Consider the following 15,135-nt stretch of genomic DNA (forward strand, 5'->3'; position numbering starts at 1 on the left):
TTCATCTCAGACTTCCAAAAAATAACGGAGATATTAAAAAAACGTGTGGAGCTGTGGTGATTCGCTATCCTGTTTTCGGCAACGTTTCTATGACGTCACAGAATATTATTTGGGTGATTGACGGCGGTCGAACTAATCAATCGCCAGGAACTGGACGATTGTAGTGGGACCGCTAGTTCCGTTTGATCGAACGACTTGAATGCTAACGTGCACCTAACCCACTGAAAATTATGCTTTTAGTGCTGGCCCATATGACGTCATTCACGCCGATAACACGTCCCTGTGGCGCGAAATTTGAAAGTCCTTAATTATTTCTTGCGTTTTCATCGGTTAAAAAACGTCTTTCGTGGACGGAATGAAGCTGAGTGAGCTACTAAGGCCTAACTCTTTGAAGTTAAACAAAGTTGTATTTTTCCTTCATGGACCCTTTAACCAAAAACTTTAGGTTTGTTTAATTCCGGCACTGCACTGGCCGCTGGTCCACAAGAGCCTAGCCGGCCAGACGGCCTGCAGTGCACGCAATTTGGTGGTTGCGTAGTCCGTACGCGATCGCACCACTGAACAGCGTATTAACATCAGTGCGCAGAAAAGCGCAACAATGTGCACGCAAGGAACCTTTATACAGAGCAAAGTGAATGGCTTGACTTCAAACGGTCTTCCTAGTTTTTCCTTCAATCGATCGGCGGAAAGTCGATGAGATACGATGAGAAAAATTGCAGCCGTGCCGTTCGTGGCAGGATTGTTGGGATGGGAATGTAAACGCGTCAATATGACTGCACACAAATATGTTGAGGAGAGCACTCTTGATGTTATATCCGGGTCTTCCTCCGGAAACCCGCACTGCTTACGCAATGTGTCTAGTCGGGAACACATGGCTTACAGATCTTTCGACCTGCTTTTGAAACGGTCACCTTGCTTACTTTCCTCATTGCACGCGCACGTTTGTTGGAAGGCTGGAGAAAGCCGAGGCGTCAACGTAAAATAACCCGGCGAAAGGCATTCGTCATAGCGCTGGTCGCAAGTGAGAACTACACATTATCGTGCGACACACATCATCGGGCGTAGCGCTACCTGGAGGAGTCGCAGAGGGCAATGTACTTTAAATATCTATTTTGTTATATTAGATCAGTGGCCACTTTGAGTTGAATGAAACAACGCCCCCCATCAACTCCTTCTGAAGTTTGTCGAGAAGCCATATCAAAGGCATTGCGTCTTACTTGTCGAGACTGCAAGGGCTGCGCTGTAGATAGCCACGGCACCAAGCGCTTGCTGCAAAAAAAATGCAATTAATGATTAGTCAACCATCTAACTCAAGAACTGTCACAACAGGAAGAGAATATTTGTGCATACCATGTAGTTGACCTACAAAGAATAATTATATAATTATTTGTAGCGAATTGTACAAACTGTGCGCTCGTATCGCGCAGTTTAGCCAATCTTAGAGCTGTCTGGTCTGTTTCCGGCGCCAAGGTTCGTTTTGTTGGCGTATGCTTCTCCACGCGTATAAAATAATGCGATGGATCTAAACCATAATCATGACACACACCCGAAGCACTACACGGTCGTTCCACAAAACGAACCCATACTTCGCGCAGCCATGTTATTACTCAACTCGGCCATCATAAATATTCGCTGTTTTTTTTATAAACCCCCTAATTTTTTGACTAATTAATGCTTTTGCGCCCCACTATAGTAAAACTCGACGTGCAGGCGGGATGACTTCATGGCGATGACTTTCTTAAAGGGACCCTGCAACACTTTTCGAGCAGTTCAAGTAAACCTGCGCGACGTTTAGATTACACTGCCAGGAATACCTGAGCCAAATATTAGCCGTTCACGTGAAGCGGTGAGTGCGAAAATCGCTGTTAAAGACGCGGAACCACCAACCGCTCTCTTCAATTTTCCTCATTATGCACCCCTGGCATGCCCTAAACGATGTCGTTGAGACCATAGCCGTCTTATTGGACGTCGCTAGTCAACTTCGCGGCTTATTTCTCGCATTTCTTGAGACGATCCGCCGTCGTTGGCGCTGTGCACCAACCTCGTCTATGCCTGAACACGTACGTACAGTTTCGGCGTTCATTTTGTGTTTTGAGTGCGCGTGGAATTTGAGTGACGGACTCAATACTCCCCTTTAAGGAAGTCCACTCAACAACAAACGTTTATTGCTTCAAAAACACCCTACCAGCCTGAGCGCTCGTTTGGTACCCGGCAGCTATGCCTGCTTTTTTGTTGCACCAGGCGGGAAACAGACCCTCCACGTTGTGGAGAAAAAGGAGAAAACTCTCCGGCCTGTGATATATAGAAGGCCGCCGAAGAGAACGCCGCGAGCTGCCCCCCTCTCCGGGAGAGAGCACGCAGCTTTCGTCGCGTTGTCCCAGTTGTACGCGGTCGAGTTGAGAGGGAACAATTATGCGTGGTTTCTCACCACCCGTAGTTTCGGTGATAGTGAACGGATTTTCGTAATTCTTGCGGGAGGAGATGGCTGGGACAATATACTTTAGCCCATAATACATTCCTAGTAGTCGATTATAAGTGCTGCAGGGTCCCTTTAACCTCAGGATATAAATTGTGAAGATATAAGAGCGAAGCAAAATGCAGCCTCCTAATAACAATAAACTTGGCATGAAATTGTGAAGATATAAGAGCGAAGCAAAATGCAGCCTCCTAATAACAATAAACTTGGCATGCAATGATCTGCCTCGTGCATAGCGGCGTACGCACACTAATCTTGCGTGAGATACAAATCTCTGCACTATCCTCGTCCCAATTAGCATTCGTTTAAATTCGACCATTGGCATGCGTCAAAATGCGAGCCTCCGCCCTTTTGAATCACTTCCAACTTGTCGACGCGTTTTGTACCTTGGGCAAAAATGCGACGGACGTTCGAGCTTAAGTTCGTTACAGCTGGCATGCTAGTATAGGTGCGAAAGACTGCAGGGTTAGCCCGGGATCGCGGAATATGTTGACATAGGCTAGTCGCACCACCCGCTGTGCCTCTATCCGAGCAATTTACCCTGTCGACAAGTTACTTAATGTGAGACGCGTGCCCAGAATATATTACGGCTCGAGGAAACTCGTGAGAGCATTTTTTTTTTCGAATCACTTGGCTGCGCTTCCGATGTTCATAAATATTCAGCAACCTCTGTATTACGAAGTGCCGCCTTTGGTCATCTCCCAGGCTTGTCTACAAAGCACGAACCATCATTTTTTTTTATTCCAGAGTGAAATCTGCACCTGGCACGAAGCATCCTTTTTTTTCTGGGGTAGGGGCTTAACACTCACAAGCTAATCCTTGGATGTAACGCGTATAGTGGGTGACTGCAGGCAGAATGATTTCGACCACCTGGCGATCTTTACGTGTGCCAAAATCTCGACAAACGGTCCTTTTTTTTTGTTTTTCCCATCTACCGGAAAAACGGCCACGGCGGCCGGAATCGTCCCCGCATCCTTGGCACCATCTGGTGCCAAGGATGCGGAGTCGATTTAACTTGGCACCATCTGGTGCCAAGTTAAAATAGTTACGAGCGTAACGGCGTCTCCCATGTCGTAACGACTAGGTGTGAAAAGACGATCCGCACCGAGCGCTATCACGACGCTTGTGTGAAACTTTGGCGGATGAGTGGGGGTAATAGCACGCCGTCATTTTTTTCCTATTTTAGTGGAGCTGTATGACGATATCCGTGTCTTCGAGGGATCAGAAAATGGCTTGTCGTTTGTTCTTCGCTTAAAAAGGGGAGAAACAGGAATAACCGTGCGTGTATTCTCCTTCCAGTACATCGTATGTTCTTCCGAAATTTATTCCAAAGACGAAGCATCCCCAATTTTATGTTTTTAAAGCGAGGCCTTCTATACATCCCTGATGGCGTCGACGTCGACTAAAACACATTGCAGGATGTAAAGCCAGCTTTCCACAAAGAGTCTAACAAAGGATACATCAATCATACACTATGCAACAGTGGGACGTCTTTGCGCACCTAACGGACGTCTCGTAATACGCAGAATATAGAGCAAGTAGTTACTGAGGGCGCATGCGATCTTTCAGCCACTTCTGTCTCAATGTACTTAATCTAACCTTGCGCCACCTTAGGGCAAGTAATGTACCTTTTGTGTACTACAATGCATGGAGCTATCCAGCTCGTGTTTGGGTTGGAGCTAAACTCTCCAAAAAATGATTATTTCTCTCTCTCTCTCTCTCTAGTTTGACAGTAAACGCGGTGACCGATGATGGTGAGGAGAAAATACAGTCTCTAAGCACGGTTGGACTTTGGCTTTAGACTTTGGTGGTGTGGGGTTGGACGTTGGCTTTAAACTTTGGCTGAGCTGAAGTGGACTCCGGCTTTGGCTTTTGAGAGTTCAGGTTCTGGAATATAGGAGAGTTGATTTTGGACTTTGGCATTTATTCAGGTTGCCATGGAGAAAGCTTCGCGTTTTAGCCTTCTTTCTTGAAGAAAGCAGTTTTCATTTTTTTATGGTGCTACAACGTCAACTTTGATATGTAGGCCCGACGTTTCGTGTAGGACCAATAATTGAAATTTTAACATTTAATTTTGCGAAAACAAAGTACCCAATTGTGACGTCTAGCTTGCGCGTGGTGAGCCTCACTAGGCTCGTATAAAGCGCTTCTCAATCCTTTATTTTGACTCTGCTGAGTTTTGTTCAGAGTTCACAAATTTTCTACATTCCCAACATTTCTGCCAAATACTACTGCTGCAGTTGGCTCTACTTTCGACATTTTTCTGTCATGCAATATATAATTTCTGATTAAATTTTCTGACTGTAATGTTATTTCTTCATTTTAAATAATCAGTGAAATAATTAGTCTGGGATATAGGCCACGCCCGCCTAATGTTAATTAATCACCTTGCTGTCAGAAATTTTGATATTGTAATTTATTATTTCGTCAAAGTTACGCAGAATGTCCTGCATAGAGCGAGTCCAAAATGCGGGTGTTTGGTGGGAAAAATTGAAAAGTTCTTAGGCTTCTAGGATCGGTTTTGCGTTTGGTTGCACAGTATTCTTGGATCATTGCGTGTATACAAACATGTAAAAGCCGCGTGCAACAAGGGTCGTTCTTTCGGTGAAATTATTTATTATTCTGCAGCTTTATGTGAGAAAGGGACTTCTGTGTTTTTACGACTTCAGCTTTGTCAGGTGGGTTTTCCCAATTTCACGGTGACGTGGCGGTCAACTTACAAGTGGTCTCCACCCTGCACAACCGTGTAATGCGGCAAAGCGTACAAACGAAGACAATGCAACAAGGATGCATTTCTGCTAGGCATGAAATACCGCAAAATAAAAATGACAGGCGATGGCGGATAGGGATGGGAATCGACATCGTCAGCGCTCACTCTATGTTTAAATAAATAAATAAATAAATAAATAAATAAATAAATAAATAAATAAATAAATAAATAAATAAATTAAATAAATAAATAAATAAATAAATAAATAAATAAAAAAACCGATATTACCGGCCTACTTTTATGGTCGACTGTATCGTCAGATCTGCAGTAAGCGCCGCAGACGGTTTTTGTATACAAAAGTAAAGGATGGCGAGACAAAGGTAACAGAAACAGGTGAACCGGCATTAGGTGGCCCGAAAAAAGTAAAAAGCCAAAATCGCATGACAGACGTTCTCTCGAGATTGCTAAAAATACAATAACAACGTAATTTAAACGGTTGAGCAAGCGAAATCAAGACACTATATTAACGCAATGCAAAGTGAAATTGCGACGAAATGTCAGCTTATTGTTCAGAAGAGCAGTCGTCAATTCGCATAGCGAAATTCAAAGAGCCGCGTAGTTTCGAATTTTGTACGAACTCGCAACTTCAGCGGGACCGTGGGAGTTTGGTATTAATTATCAGAAGTTTGATTTATGACAAGTTCGTATAAAGTTGACTAGGGGTAACATACCAACTTGAAGTTGTAAAGAAACCGTAACACGAGGTAATAATACAGCCTTACAATACTGAAGGGCTATTCACTCTTTGAAAAAAAAATCAGGAATGAATGACTGTTTTGCCTTTGCATGAGAGTTCAAAACAAATGCATTCATCTAACATTCCACAGGGCGAACTTCCCAAATTAAAAAAAAAGTGCAAAAGAGAGTTGTCGTTCTTTCTTCCTAGTGATATTGTCTTTCTATTTTCTAGTGTTCTTTCTTTCTTCCTAGGGATATAAAAATACAAACGGGCATCTATAAGCGGCAAATGCCGCCGATATTACCGGCAAGGACACGCCAAAGTGCGAATTAATCGAACTTACCCAGTGGAGCAGTTTCAATGAAGCGGCTTTAAAATACATTGAAAATATAGCTGGCCAACCGAAACTTTGAAATTGGTAGGAATTAACCGAAAGTTTGAATTACCCGAGTTTAAATTATGTCGAGTGTACGGTAGTGCAAAAGTGGCAGAGGCGATCATTTTCACGAAAAATACCGAATGAAGCAACGTTACCAGCTGGACTTTAAAAGGGAGAGCTAATTTCTTCCACAAAGACCTGTGTTTTTGTTGTCGTGGTACAGAACACTTCTATTATTGTGCAGCCATCGGAAAATTGCAAACTCCAATTTGTCGGCACAACACAAAGAAGTAAAGCAATCATCGCAGCTTCCCCTTAAAGGCTGTGCGGTTTTGCTGCATGCCACGTGTGGGGGTACGATGGTGATGATGATGATGATGTCCCCAAAAATGGTGATGATTGTGATGATGATGATGATGTCGCCAATCCCCCTTGTGGGTGACGTACCCACAAGGGGGGATTGGCGAGGGCTAAATCGGTTGTTAAATACGTGGGGACTTCAAAATGCTAAATTATTTCCGGAAATAGGCTGTAAAGAGAAACTTAGTTATGAATAAAACCCGAGCTACTCATTAATTAGCACCCTTCAGCATTTCAATTGACCTGAAGCAGAATGAAAATTTTTAATGCCATTATATATATATCCCTGTTTGCAAACCCCAAATTTGATACGCCAATAGATAATATAGGTGGAACCGAAAAAGTCAACCCCAAACGCTCAATTGGGCCCTTCAAAAGCAGTTGTCTAGCTGTTGAGAAAGGGCAGCAGTCGAGAAAAAAATGTTCGATTGTTTCAGGGAACTGCCACCGCACACATAGTTCGGTAGGTGAAAATCCTGATCTGAACAGATAGATATTAACCCTTGGAATCCTGCAGCGCAGCTCGGTGAAGGTCACCTCGCATTGCGGAGAACCACAAAAATGAACATACAACCAGAACTTTAAATGTTAGTACTCTTCAAATTATAAAAGTGAGTTTGAACGAGTAGCGTCTAAGCTTGAAACGTTTTTTTTTTCATCGCAGCCTCCGCCATTGATAAACAGAAACACATGAAATTGAAAGAAGCTTCGGCCTCGTACTTACGCTTAAAACGAAGTATATCAGGGATGCTGTAATTCCAACGCTGTTTCCGTAGCGCATCCGAAGGTACTTGCAACATAAAAACAAATCAACAATCGACGATTCAAATTACTTGTAAGTAATTCCAAATTAAATTCGAATTATTATATGTATTTCTCCCAATACCACTTGCTTTAGTGAGTGAAGAGACAACAAAGTGCATCTAAAGTTTCAAGAGTTTACAGAAAGTAACTACAAACATATATAGTTGTATATGGTCACATTATTGAAAGGGAGAATTTTCGCTACCCAAATGAGTTCATCCACACCATTAGGAAGTTACCGTGCTTGGAAAGTTATGTGGCAAAAATGTCAGTCGTTTAATGCCTTGTGTTCTGACCTAGGCTTGCCTTCAATACGTCAATGATTTTTTCTGAAGCGGCAACACAGGACTGTGCACCGACACCGTAATGGGAACCGATCCGTTCACAATTTTATGGCACCCAGCAACAGCCGCTGTGTCAAAAACTTAAAAATGACTCAGAGGAATGTCAGTGTCCCTGTAAATGTTTCGCAATACTGTGACATCACAAAATCACGAGGCCATTAACTTTCAGAGCCTCCAAAAGGTGCGCGTTTAAAAACACTGGCTATTCCCTCAATAGTAAATAATGCGGTCTATTTCTGCTTTTGGCAGCTCATTTTTATGCGGAAAATATTCTACGTTCTAATTAGTGGTTACGACAAAGCAAAGATTTAACAAAGGACAAGGCCATTCTCCGTAAGAACAGCCCCTTTTGTTGGTGGTGAAAACTGGAGTAAGTTAAAAACACAAGCTAAACACGAGTAAACACGTACAACAAGAATAGAGTAAACAAGCGTAAGCAAGACAAGACAAAACAAGGCAACAGTAAACAAGAGTAAAACAATAAAACAAGAGTCAGCCTTAAAAAGCTTGACACAAACTCGCTAACTCGCTAACGGTTAGTATTATTAATGCGGCTCCTAGCCTTTTTATCGTCTGTGACTACGCTAGTACTTTTGATGAGAACTACCTCTACGATTAAAGATAAAAAAGAAAAATTCCGAGAGAGCTTACCTCAAAGATGGACGTCACTTTCAGCTCGTACAAGACAGGGAGGAAGAGGTAGGTGACGACGAGCCCCGCGGGGACGAAGGCCGGTATGGCCCAGAGGGTGTGGAAGCCGTAGACGTAGTAGTGAGCCACGAAGGCGATAATGCTCATCGCCGTGACGCTGGACGCCACGGCAGACACCGCAAGCGGAAACGATGGGATGCTGCGACTTCCCAGGAACGCCTCATCCTGGCTGTGGCTTCGTCTGCGCAGCGACAGGTACAGGCCAGCCCCTGCAGAGCACAACGCAAAGGTGTCACCCATTCTTGCTCCAGTGCAGCAAAATCAGGGCTATTTGACAAAAATTTCTCATATTTTTGAACTCTTTCGAATTCAAACATTTCGAACAAACATTTTGAACTCAAACTTTTCGAACAAACTTTTCGCGTTTGAATCACGTGCAAAGTACATCTACGACCCCGTAAAGAATAGGTATGCCCGCGAGCAGCAGAAGATCGGATACGGCGTGTACGTGGGTGGATTAAACAGATTTCAACCCCTTCGACAGCCGCTGGCAGCGACTATAAAGTTGTGGGCCTCTTCACATTCTGGATTTAATAAATGACATTCGTTCGCGGTCAGGGATCAAAATAATAGCTTTACGCGTCGAAATTAGACTTCATGTACCAGGAGAGCCGCATACGGCTAAGAAGAAATTAGTAGTGCCTGGTGTTCGTTACCTATATCTGGGTCCTGCAGGCGCAGGTGTTCTTGCATTTCAACTTCATCAAAAACTCAGCCTCCATGGGCTGTAATGGAGTTATACGGCGGTACAACGCCTTATCATTACACCATTGACACGGGTGCAGTTGGGAATCACACGCAAAGTTAATAAACATAAGCAAAAAGGAATTTTGGGCTCGACGAAATGTCGTCTGGTCAGGCATAGGAATGAAGATACGAAAAGAAAAATACTTTCGAGGCTTCGGAACCGTGTACGGGTTTCTTGTTCACTGGAACCCAGGGTTCTGAAACGTCAAGTATATTTTTAATACGTGTTCAGTGTTCTATTGTTGTCTCTTCAAGAAAAAAAAAAAAGAAACTGCTTGACTTCCCTCATCATCCTGTTTATAAACCTTGTCAGTGAAACATTCGAACAACGTGTATCCTGCGCCTGCATTCACCTTTTCTTATATCACGATGAACTAAACCGTACCAGCTGTTTTTTTCGCGACATAGCATTCCGCTGAGTCACACCTTTCATTAAAGAGAATGAGCAATCTAATAGCTAATCGAACGCGACCTTCAAACTTTCAGCGTTCTGTCTGAGTTACGGTGAGAGTTGTCAACGTTAACGAAGCGTTATGGTCATCGATCACGGTAATGTGACCGGAGGCGTACTTTTACCCTATAATTTTCCAGCGCCTAACAAAATCTCCTGCGTGAGTCAATCGCTACGTCTGTGATTGGTTTGGATTCACGAAAGTAGCTAGGTGAAATCTGCGACGCAGAAAAACTCAGCAACTCGCTAAAGAATGATTTTCTCGCCAAAGCCGGATAATTGTTGCGCTGCCTCAGGCAGGGTCACTTGGCGAGAGATTTCACAAGCCGATTAAAATGCCACAAGTGCGTAAGGCGTGAGTCACCCGCGTTCCACTCAGACAGCACTAATAACGACACGAGGAAAATCTGTCCTGCTCACCCGCCATCCGAGTCTCCAAATAAGTAGGCGCCCGTCATACTTCCGCAGGCCCTAAGTGCCAAATACTCTCGCCCCCGAGCTCCTTTCGGTGGCAGAAGTCAGCGGAGCTCTATTACTATAGTTCGTCAAAGACTGGGGGACGAATAAGTGGAAGAGGAGCCATTGACCGTAGGTGTGTTGAGATCAACACAGGCGAAAATCCATGAAGAATGTTCGAGTCTTCATTTTCGTTGCAAACAAAAAACGTTTGGTTTCCATTGAAGCGCTGGAACTGACGCGGTATGCGCCGTATTCATTCCCCAAGAAGAACTATTTATAAAGATGATTGAGAAGATCAAGCTGGCCCCCTTTGTGTAAACAGCTGAGTACAACCATGCTGTGGTTCTTATTTCATTTGACTATTGTTCGGAGCTGTTCACCAGTACTGTGAAGAATGTACAAAAAGATAAAGCTGTGGAGATGACATTACGGCGGCTGCACAATACCTATTTCCTAAAGCAGGGGTCGGCAACCGTTCGAGGTGGAGGGCCGAGTTGCATGAAGCCGACACGGCGGAGGGTCGGACGGCAAATCGGGGGGGGGGGGGGGGGGGGGAGCTTTGCAGTCAATCAAGATAAATTTCATCGAATTGACAATATTTGACAATAACTGAACATTATCCGGCTAAGTGTCAAGATGAGGGACAATGCCAAGTGGAAGGGATCAATTCTCTGTTCTTATATCCGGTCTAGGTCCCCATTTGAGGTCACAACTGTCTTGTCGGCCTTCAGATAGGAAGTGACAGGAGATGAGGGCTCTGACGACGTGATGGGGGCCCCATAATAATGCCCCGCAGGACACAAGTAGCCGACCCATGGCCTAAACGATTCGGCGTCATACTGCGTGTCAGTGTCGACGTCGTTAGGGTTTGGTTGAAGATAAAGAGATCTAGAGACTCTTCACTTCTTTCCGGAATCTGAAAAGTATTGGCATCAAGGCTGGAGACAAGCGAGTGACTGAAAGTGATTTAGTGCCGGCAAAGTTCGAGGACAACAACACGAAGATGAACTGGCGGGACGAAGTGGTGCTACCATGGAAGAAGGGCGTTGACCTGGCTGACGCAGTTGCAATCCAGGGGCCGCACAGTTTGAATCTGGGCAAAGACCCAGGCTCCTGAAACGCTTTGACGATTCGGGGGAACCTCGAGGTAAGAAATAGGGGAAGAAGTACCTATCGATGTCCATATGGACGTGCGCGGAAAATCTTGCAAAACCTTTGCAAAAGAAACATCGACAGGAATGTCCTCTCGTAGATCAAGGAGATAGCAATGCTTTCATACTTCAATATTCGTACGTTCGTAGCAGCCGATTCCAATTCTGTTACCAGCAATCAGACCTTTACATATTTTTAAGACAGACAGAAGAAGAAAAAAGAAAGGGAAGGCCGGCAGTATAGATATTTTTAAACGCAAGTGAGTCGGCCTCCGGAGCTGTAGCCTAATGCCCGTGACGACGTTGGCACAATTTGACTGCTAGTGAAGATGAGAGTTGGGCTGTTAACGATGGTCTTCCTTGCGTGTCTGGAATCGATGCCGGCCTTGCCTGCGTTCCGCGTGAGTGACCAAGTCGTCAAGGATGGCGACCTCTTGGTATTGCTTAAACAACACTTTGTTGAGATTCCCAGATAACTCCTTGATTGATATTCAGTTTGAAATACCTGAAGGTGTTTGTGGGAAACCGTACACATGAAATCCGAAGTTGAAATGGCGATTTTGTCCTGGCAAACAGAACCCGAAGACTTACTCTAAGGGGGCCTGCCAGCGCACAAACCGTCACACACAGTTGTGGCACGTACCGGGATAGTGTACCGGTGTAAGCGGAAAGCCACACCCCGAAAATGTAAAACGCTACGGAACGGAAATGGAGCTCGAAATCTATACAAACGCCGTCAGTAGAAAACCATCCGTGCCGTCACTGATTTATCTGGAATGGTTCACCAGTCCCACTAAACTTCTACAAGTAACGGCGTGGGTCCTCCATAGTGCCGGAAAGTGCACTTCTCAGCACGCAGCTCTCCAATCTTAACCCACTCTTTCTGATTGATTGTAGGGTTTAACGCGCCGACGCAACGCAGGCGATGAGGCGCGCCGTAGTGGAGGGCTCCGGATTGATTTTGACCACCTGGGGATCTTTAAGGTGCGCCGACATCTCGTACACACGGCCGTTTTTGCTTTTCACTTCCATCAGAAAAGCGGCCACCGCGGCCGGGAATCGAACCCGCGACCTCGTGCTCAGCAGCAGAACGCCTTAGTCACTGAGCCACCGCGGTGGGTAAGCCACTCTTTCTGAGAAAGAATGGAATAAGACTGGAGAGCTGTCCATGGAAACTGTTGAGCCAAAAAAAAATCTTTTCTTGCTTCGCATTGTGCAAAGACCTCCCTCTTGAATCTAAGCAGACTGCGCCGCAAGCAGGAACCTGTTTATCTCACACTGTAGAACTGTAGAACCATTAGCCAGTGCTCAGACAACGACGGGCTGTTTCAAAGGCAAGGAAGAGAAACCACGGAACGCTGAAGAAGTACGGTTCTGCAGATCAAACCCTCCTGGCAAGGGATAGTAGCATTGGTATCACCGGGACACACAAATGACGCAAACGCGTCCTGTGGAGGAGTCCGCGACATTGTCGTGCAAGTCATTGAACTATTTTGGATTCTACACGCGCGGCGGTCGGCGAACCAACCAATACGACGGTGTGTCATCGCTCCGCGGCTCCTGTGTAAACCAGTCGAGCAGGTGTCTCCCTTCACTTCCCGAGGATCGCTACATGCTTCTCCCCCTCTCTTGAGCGCAGTTGATTTCTTGAGACCAGTATAGATCAAAGGAAGCCGTCGGGTACGCTCCTACGTCATGCATTTTTGTGCGCTGGAAGAAGAGCTGTTCGCTTGAAATTAGTTGCAGACTTGTTGGTGGGAAGTTTCCCGCGTGCACAACGAAGATCGCCGCCGAAAAACACAACAGTAAATACGACAGCATGATCCTGTAAGGGAATTGGACATTCTGCCATTTGTACTACAGAAATATCTGTTGTGGTACAGACATTGTGTAGTTCTACGACACTGTTGTACAAGAGACTATCCTGTAGTATACCAACAGATATCTCTGTTCTACGACAGATGTCCCTGTTGTACAACAGAAAATTTTGTTGCGGGAGAGAAATTTTTGTTGTGCTTTTCGACTGGGATTCATACCCCGACGTGGTGTCTGCCCCACTTGTGAACCGCGACAGCACAGGAACTTTTGTCAAGACCTCCAAGGGATGTCAGAAGCTCTGGAGAACGATTAGGCACTCCTATGTTGCCGCGTTTGGCTTCGGAAATGTATCAACAGTTTAAAGATGGACATTCGTATTTTCTGCTAGAGCATCTTCGGGTTCTTTTTTATGGTTTTCTTTGTCATTGCCTGCTCATAGCATCACCGCTGGCTGCGCGCTTCTCTTCTGTTTGGCTGGCTCTCTTGTCGATTTGCGGAGCTTTCTGCCATGGAGCTTTCCCATTGTGTAGGCACAGTCACTAAATAGTAAAAAATGCCAAATATACTTCCGGATAAAGAGCGCAAGAGCCCTTCACGCGTATTTACCTTGTGCATTTATACACGATGGGAAAAAAATGAAACAAAATAACTCGAATTATATACAGCGGAGTGTAACATGAGTCTACGTAGCAGAAAGACAATAGAATAAGGAGTGTGCAGAGCAGATAGAAGTCTAGCCGAAGGAAGCCAATAGAAAGGATAGACTCGGGGAGAGAATTTCCTGTCTCCTATAGAGCGCAGAAAAGGACCTGCACTCTGATCCGTATAGGAGAGTGCCTTCTATAAGTGAATGATTCCGTGGAAGGTTGTAAGACAACCCTGGGAAGAGCGACAGGCATGATTAATAATACTCTACGTACAAGGTTGAAGAAGGCGGTATTTTACTGTTATTCAAACTGATCGGACGGCTACTTCCTTAAAAATGTTTCATTTTATGGATGTTATTTTGTTCGTAGATGGTCCATACTTCGGGAATGCTACATTACAGGTCGAATCAATGCATCGTACGTCAACCATTCAGACCTTCACACCGCATCTAAACATGCGTATTACATAACCTAGTTTCTGTAATGATTTGTTGTTGACGTAATCGACCTGCTGTGGCGATGAACAATTTGAGGTAATAACGAACCTTAGATACCGTTGTTTTCATTCCGTAAACGGCCTTCAGTGAGGGTGGTTATTAGAACACAATAAACGGTAGAAATTTTCAAGAAGTCGACCAGGGACGAAAAGAAAAAAAACTACTGCCTTCCTTAGACACCCTCGCAATACACAAATACATAACTCGCCTAATTAGACATGAGTTCTAAGATTTCTCTTAGTGCAAAATTTGGCACTCCGAGCGATGATGAACGGATGTCGGAGCCATGTAATGATGAAGATTGACAGACCTGTCAAAGCATGTGGAACTCCCTGACTCACCCAAGCTGCTTGCTGTTAGTCCGACGAAGAGGACATAATCCGCGATGTGCACACCGAGGGACGCCATCACGATCGAGGGCAGTTGGAAACTGAGAAGGCAGCCGGTGCGCTTGCCGCCGTGATTGTTGTTTTCATTAGCGGAGAGAGTGCGAAGAGACGGCGCGCGATTCGGCCTTTACCTTCCGTTTGTCGCTGGCCCCTTCCTCCCCACCGAGGTCGCCGCTCAAACTGCCGCCCTTGTAATGTGCCGGCGAATGGTTATTACCCACCGCGGCGCATTGCCCGAGGCCCGGAGGGGGGGGGGGGGGAGGGAGGGGTCACGTGTGACGGGCAGGCCGACCTGTTTCCCTCCGCGCCAACCGGACGGAATCGGTGGCGTGGAGCTGACGAAACACCACCCCGTAGCGCAACTCTCCGTCGATGCAAGACCGGGATCTTCGTGGGCCGAGAACGAGAATAAGAATTTGACAATAAGCTTTGACCCCCCCCCCCCTCTCTCTC

General features: G+C 45.3%; 1 pseudogene across 1 annotated transcript in view; it reads right to left on the bottom strand.

Annotated features, from left to right (window-relative positions):
- LOC144163108 (putative sodium-dependent multivitamin transporter) overlaps positions 1–14,871 on the bottom strand; it is a 58,316-nt pseudogene extending 43,445 nt beyond the window's left edge. Inside the window, exons 1-4 of the transcript XR_013320831.1 lie at positions 14,635–14,871; positions 8,464–8,732; positions 7,389–7,454; positions 1,218–1,269 (exon numbers count right to left, since the gene is read on the bottom strand). The product of XR_013320831.1 is annotated as a putative sodium-dependent multivitamin transporter (transcript). The remainder of the gene's footprint in view (positions 1–1,217; positions 1,270–7,388; positions 7,455–8,463; positions 8,733–14,634) is intronic.
- Positions 14,872–15,135: the final 264 nt, after the last annotated feature.

This window comes from Haemaphysalis longicornis, unplaced genomic scaffold, assembly GCF_048455015.1.
Source record: "Haemaphysalis longicornis isolate Haplotype H1 unplaced genomic scaffold, Haemaphysalis longicornis Haplotype H1 scaffold_12, whole genome shotgun sequence".
Taxonomy (NCBI): Eukaryota; Metazoa; Arthropoda; class Arachnida; order Ixodida; family Ixodidae; genus Haemaphysalis; species Haemaphysalis longicornis.